The sequence below is a fragment of the Limulus polyphemus genome, unplaced genomic scaffold, assembly GCF_000517525.1.
Source record: "Limulus polyphemus unplaced genomic scaffold, Limulus_polyphemus-2.1.2 Scaffold810, whole genome shotgun sequence".
In the NCBI taxonomy this organism is placed as follows: Eukaryota; Metazoa; Arthropoda; class Merostomata; order Xiphosura; family Limulidae; genus Limulus; species Limulus polyphemus.
Genome location: NW_013666420.1, coordinates 108,348 through 115,124, shown reverse-complemented (window position 1 = coordinate 115,124; position 6,777 = coordinate 108,348).

Here is a 6,777-nt window from a genome sequence, read left to right as displayed (position 1 = left end):
TTCATAACCTCTGAATAGTGGGTGACCCAAAGGGTCACGGGTGGTCTAGTATTATATAAGTTTTACGTTCTTGCATTTATAAAGCAATGTTTAAAAAAGTCTTGAATTTCCCCTAGTGTGAGAAATGTGGCATCCTCTCTTCTCTAATTTATTCAGCACCCCTCCAATAAGTGTGAAATTTAACGTAAGTTACTCGCTATAATATCTTCATCGCTCAAACAAATCATAATTTTCATAGCCTTCAATCTTGTTTGGTTACAGGACCATCAAATAGAAAATTAGACCCCTCTTGCCACACCCACCTGTCACATCTTCTCTTTCAGGATTTGTTAATAGTTCTCTTTTACGTTTAATAAGGTTTTCATCCATCAAATTACGTATTATGTTACGTTGTTTTCTGTGCAGAAAATTGTCAATTTCTCTTTTTTTCCAAGCTTCGTTCCCATACGAAAGATATAGATTAGCTTATATTAATTTGGAACGGCTCTTGTTGCATAGTTATAAAGCCGGAACAGTTGCGATAGTATGGGATATTGTCTGCTTTTTGCATGTTACTATTCTGTGTTATTTATTTAAATAAAGATTACTTAGTGTACTACTACCACAGGTATAAAAAAGGTAAGGTTAAGTGTCATCGCAGAAAAAAAAGAAGGCCCAGTTAAGTACTCTAGTTCTTGTTTTTCATGTTTATTCTTTTTATTATTATTATTATTATAAAAGTAACTAATGTAAGTAATGTAAAAATAGGAAACTCTTTACGTTAGTTAAGGTTGTATTAGGTAAAATAAGTAATAATATAATACAAAATCTGAGTTCGTGGGTGGCTCGCCTGATCTATCATTTTAATAATTGTTTTGCTTGATTCATTGTTTGAAAAAAATATATTTTTTTATTCCATATGTATCGGCCTGTTTGTAATTTCTTTGTTCAGACTTTAACGTCTAGTATATAAGCTGGTCGGGATTTAGTGGTTAGCGTGCTCGAACTGTGAATGTGAGGATTGCAGGTTCGTATCTCATTGACGCAAAACAATGCGACCCATACTTTGCGGCCATGTTTGTGCTATTAAAGTGACGAAATTTCCTATTTCAACTTTTTAGACAAGAGTAGCTCAAGAGTTGGTATTGAATGTTGTTGACCAGCTGCCTACCATCTAGTCTATGAGTCAAAATTAAGGTGTAGATAGCCATTTGTGCAGTTTTGGGTGATAAAGTCTGAAACAAATTGTCTGATATTATTTTTTTTTCTCTGTTAGTTTTCTATACCTTTTATTGAAAAAAATTATAAACCCCAAGTTCACCATGAAAAATTCAAAGTAACTGAGAGAAAAGAAAGAATAATATTCATATCAGAAATACAGAAAATTATTTATACATTGTATATTAGCTGGATATAAACGTTCATGTTATTTATATTTTTTGAGTGTTGAAAGAGCAGTCAGTCGAGTTTCAAGTAAAAAAAAACAACATTTAGGGTGTAATGAACCAATGTACCAATGAACGAGAGGTAAAACAGTGATTCTTTTGTTTGTTGGATGTTAATCACAAAGCTACACAATGGACTAACTGTGCTTTGCCTACCGTGAGTACCGAAACCCGAATTTTGGCGTTATAAGCCACCGGTTGACAACAGTGATACGATGAAGTCACTGGGTTAGCTTTATGCACGGTGATTACTGAACTTGTTTGTTTGTTAAATTTCGCATAAGACTATTCGAGGGCTATTTGTACTTGCCATCCTTAATTTCCAATTTATAGGCCAGGGGGAAGTGTGGCGAATTTATTATTATATATTTATTTTAATATCAATGTTTGTTTAGATTACGTTTATATTTAAAAACATGCATAGCTTATGGTGTTAGATATGTATTTCGAAACTCCCGCCTATTCTCCAAAGTTGTAGAAGATTCTCGAGAGTAAGAATCAACAATATATGTATGTACATAAACGCTTAAATGTAGCTCAGTATTGTTACGTAAAACTGAAATTTCTAGAAAGCCTCCACACGCCTATAACTAACGCAACGTGCCAAAGAGAGTATCTATTATTAGTTTGCTATAGTCAGTATGCTATAAACTTTGGAAGCTATAACTGTGATTGTTATAACGCTTACCAATCGGAAAACGTAAGATATTTGACGAGGAACCTTTACAAAGTTTGAACATTTCAAATCGTTTAACTTCAGTGGATTCTCATCGGACATTAGTATTTTTACGAAACATTATATAAATAAATTCATCGTGCATGTGTGGCTGATAAATAACGAAAGACAAAGCTAGCTAGCTTCCTGTTAAGCGAATTATATCTACGTCAACTCGTAATCAACTCGCTCATCGTGAACCCTCGGTAAGGTGTTGAAGAAGTTCCAGACTAAAAGGAAGACTTTATTTTGCCTGTAAGTTTTTGAAACTTTTGTTTATAAATCATTGTTTGTAATAACTATTTGTAATAACCGTTATTGTAAATTGTATTGTTGATTGTATATTGAAACTGTGTATATCGGTCTTGTTGGCAAATGTCATAAACTGACTGTATATCGGCTTTTACTTAACTGCTAAATCCAAAGTACAATTTAACTACTAAATTTAAAGTACAATTTAACTACTAAATTTAAAGTATCATTTAACTCAATTTCAGACCATTTGAAAGGGAATATCATCACTGCTTGCTTGGTTTGAATCTATAGAAACGGTTTATGTATTGTTTGGATACGTGTTTTTCAAACAGAAAATCGAAAAAGAATAAAATATGGCACATGATGATTCGTTTGTTTTTAAATTCATCTTGATGTAATAAGCTAGTAGTGGGGGCGTTAAATAGTTATGGTCAATCCTTCTATTCGTTTTTAAAGAGCAGCTCAAAAGTTGTCGGTGGGTGGAGTTAGCTAGCTGCTTTTTGTTACGTATCAGAACTTATGTTTTATTTCAAGTTTGAGTAAAAATATAGCCAAGAATAGAAAATATTTTCTCCTCAATATTATCAGGAAATTCTTATATTCAGTATTGTCTGTTTTTGATTTGTTGTTGTTGTTAGAGTGACGAGATGTTGAGTACTCTTGGAGAACAACTCGGACTGTGTTTAAACTCCGTGAGTGTCACTTTCAGGATACGGGAATTGACTATGTGCTACTTACTTAGTGTGGAATAAATTTCACCAATCTCAACTATAAATCAATAGACTTTGAACTTGGATGTACACCCCATAACTTATTTGATATCACAATGAAAAACGCATCATATCGTGCTACTTTATTTCTTACTTTATGCAATTAAACCCTGTACCTTTAATTACATGTGTTATATTTCTTCATGTTGCAAAAAAATCCCCCTTCTCAAAAACAAACTTTACAAAAACATAATTGAACCATTTTAAAGCTTTTAATTTCAAAATCAACAGACTTCATATGTCGAATAGTTTGGCTATACAAATGCTTTAAAAAACATAATTTAAAATATAGATTATTCCTCTATAGAAAAATTAGTTATTCCTGCTGTTCGACTTTCAACATTATAGAGAACATTTCAGATAGTTTCTTAACTATTATTGATTAAAATATTTAACATATGAAATAGATGACGATGAGAGTGTATATTTACAGCGGAAGATAAAACAAGTTAATTTTTCGTTGAGAAGAGTAATTTAAAAATGGTTTAACTAGATAAAACCAAAAACCCAAAACATTAGTGCCCTATTACAATTAGCGACTTCTTTCCTTCGTTAAAAATTCGGAGATTTGAATGAAATACGTCGAATATTAATTTTTGTCAGACCATCATTTAGTCTGATGTCAACTAATACAGAGGTGTTTAGACATGTAAAATTGTAAGAAGATGTAACCTTGCTCTACATTAAAAAAACTTACAAGACGAAGTGACCACCATTAAAAAAAATGTTAACAGCAGCCATACAATTACGATACCAACTCAGGTCACAGAATAATACCTTTCTTTAAAGAGGTCCAAAAATGTAGTTGAATCATATTACTGGATACAAGGTTTTCTTCCAAAAAATTGAACATGAAAAAGGATGGTATTAAATATCTCAAAGTTTTAACACTGATAGAAAGCCATTAAAGACGTTACACATGACAGACTTATAATATAGAGAGAGTCTAACTGCAACAAAAGCGTGGAAACTATCACATGAAAACAAAGATACATTGATTTTTTTAAATAGAGTAAATTAATGCTTAACTTTGACTGGTTTTGAATGTAGTTGATTTAAATCTAGCAGATTCTGAGAGCAAAATACATTAAAAGTTGATTTGCTCTTTTCAAAAAGTGTGAATAGATGCGAACCAATAAGTCACGTGACAATACAGCCAATATAAAATCGAACGGATGTATCAGAGCAATACTTTAACTTTTTTGCCTTTACGTAGGTAGTAAGATGTCACCGAAAAATTATATAATTTGAGAAGGGCATGTAACAACGTTTTCCGAGGCATAATATTCATATATGATAAAGATTGATCCTAGATAGTCCATTGTGCAGCTATGTGTTTACTGCCATACTTTATAATTGATAGACAACAGGTAAGAGAGCTATTCAACAGAATCCACCGCCAACTGTTAGACCAAATAGTGGGATTTGATCTTTAATCATATGATGCGATTACTGAACCAAAGGGCGGAATGCGATTTGTGGTCATAGAGCACAAAAAATGGCTCTCAGATTCACAGTCCAGTACGTAAATACTGCCAAACAACAGATTAACTAGATGTGTGGATTAAATTATAATATAACTAGTTCCATGCAAAGAGAATTTATATTGAATATTTTTCAGCCTAGAAAAATTGTTATTTGCGGCGTTATGTTCACACACACACACACAAGTTCGACGTTTTATTATCACGATTGAGTGTAAGTGTCGTTATATAACAATGCATTTCAGTAAACAGATTCCAAACTAATGCTTTGAATCGTTATTAACATTACAGCAAACTGGAACAGAAATGTATTAGCGATTTTGAAGTGAATTTGTTCATATAAACTGTTTCATGTGTGTAACTTGATACAATGTTCTAGTTCTGTCCGTGGAACTACTTTCTTCATCGTTCATTGAGCTCTTTGTGATTTCCATTCAGACAGATATATGAGCAAACAGGGTTCCAGTGGTTCTAATTTCTTCAACTATCTTTCTTATCTAAACAGCCGTTAATTCTGAGCAGTCACTGAAAGATGACAAAGTGTTTTCACGAGAGCTCTCGTTAGTTTTAAATACTTGCTTATTATTTTGTTAACGGTACCAGGAGATATACCCACCTTCATCACAACTGCTTCTTGGGTCAGAAGGTTATCTTTCATAATCTTATTCTTCACTTTCTTTTGGTAAAAGAAGTGCTCCAGACTAACTTGTGATGTGGCTTCGGAACTCACTGCTGTCTTAAACGCTCAGTTATGTAAGTTTTCCTCTTTCATTGATAAAATTGAAGGCTTTCGACTTACGAAACGTTGCGGACGTTAGTTTTAAATCGGTGAACAATATATGTACACGAATATACTTCCTCAGAGAGGACCGCGACAATATGCTCCAGCCAAAAGGATAAACATGGCGGCACTGTGTCTGTCAAATATGTGGGAATTCACTATGAACCATATACAAAAATACCTCGTCTTTATTTTTCCACTATCTATGGCATAATTTACAAGTGTTTTTGTTTCTGTTTGAAGGGTTAGTGTTATACATGATACGTTGCTGTTTTAAGGGTTAGTAACAGCAACGTACCATGTATAACACTAACCCTTCAGACAGCAACGTATCATGTATAATTGAAGGGTTAGTGTTCGATATGAAGTACGTTTTTAATAATGGTTGGAGACGGCTTGAATGGGTAATGAAGAAAAACTTTAATATAAGTTTAACATAACAGCAAATGTACAACGTTTTGACAAGGTTTTGTTAAAGTTTTTCTTCATTACCCATTCAAGCCATCTCCAACCATTATTGGTCTCAAAGTGGGTTCTCGTCATCGAATTTGAAGTACGTTTTTATCTGAAGAATTGCTGATCTACTTCAACAGTACACGTTGTTGTTATAATTAATCAAAAAAATGGTTACATGCATTCTCAGTTTTATTTTTTGTATTCACCTCAAGTATGGCTTTGATTCATATCAACAAAAATTAGATTAAATCCTTTTTGTACACATTTCTTAGTCAGCTAAAAAACTCATACTAGAAATTCTTCGAAATCATCTTTTTCTGAGTTAGAAAAAAAATGACTGGTTCATCTTCATATTCTTATTTGCCAATTATTAAAGCCGTTCAAGTTATTTTAGAAGCTGAATAAACGGAAGTTTTAAATGACTACTCGAAGTCACATGAAAAAAACAACAACATTAAATAATAAAACAAAAAATATATTCACATTTCCAAGGTCGAAAATGATGTCATCAGAAACTTGATCTGGTTCTGGGTCTTCTGTCTTTTCGAAGTGAAAACTGGCCACGTCTATCGGCCATACTGAAGATGATACCGTTAAATCATACATAGAAGACCTAAGAAAATGTAAATATCACAGTTCCTTGTGTGTTAATGGGGGCTATATCATAACTAATATTAGAGTTTCTTCCGTGTTGATGAGGGCTGTATCGTAAGTTCATAAATATCACAGTTTCTTAAGTGTTAATGAGGGCTGCATCATAAACCCATAAATATCACACTTTGTTGTGTGTGTGAACAAAGGCTATATCATAAAGTCGTGTATATCAAAATGTCTTAGGTGTTAATCAGAGCTGCATCATACACCCATAAATATCACAGTTTCTTAAGTGTTA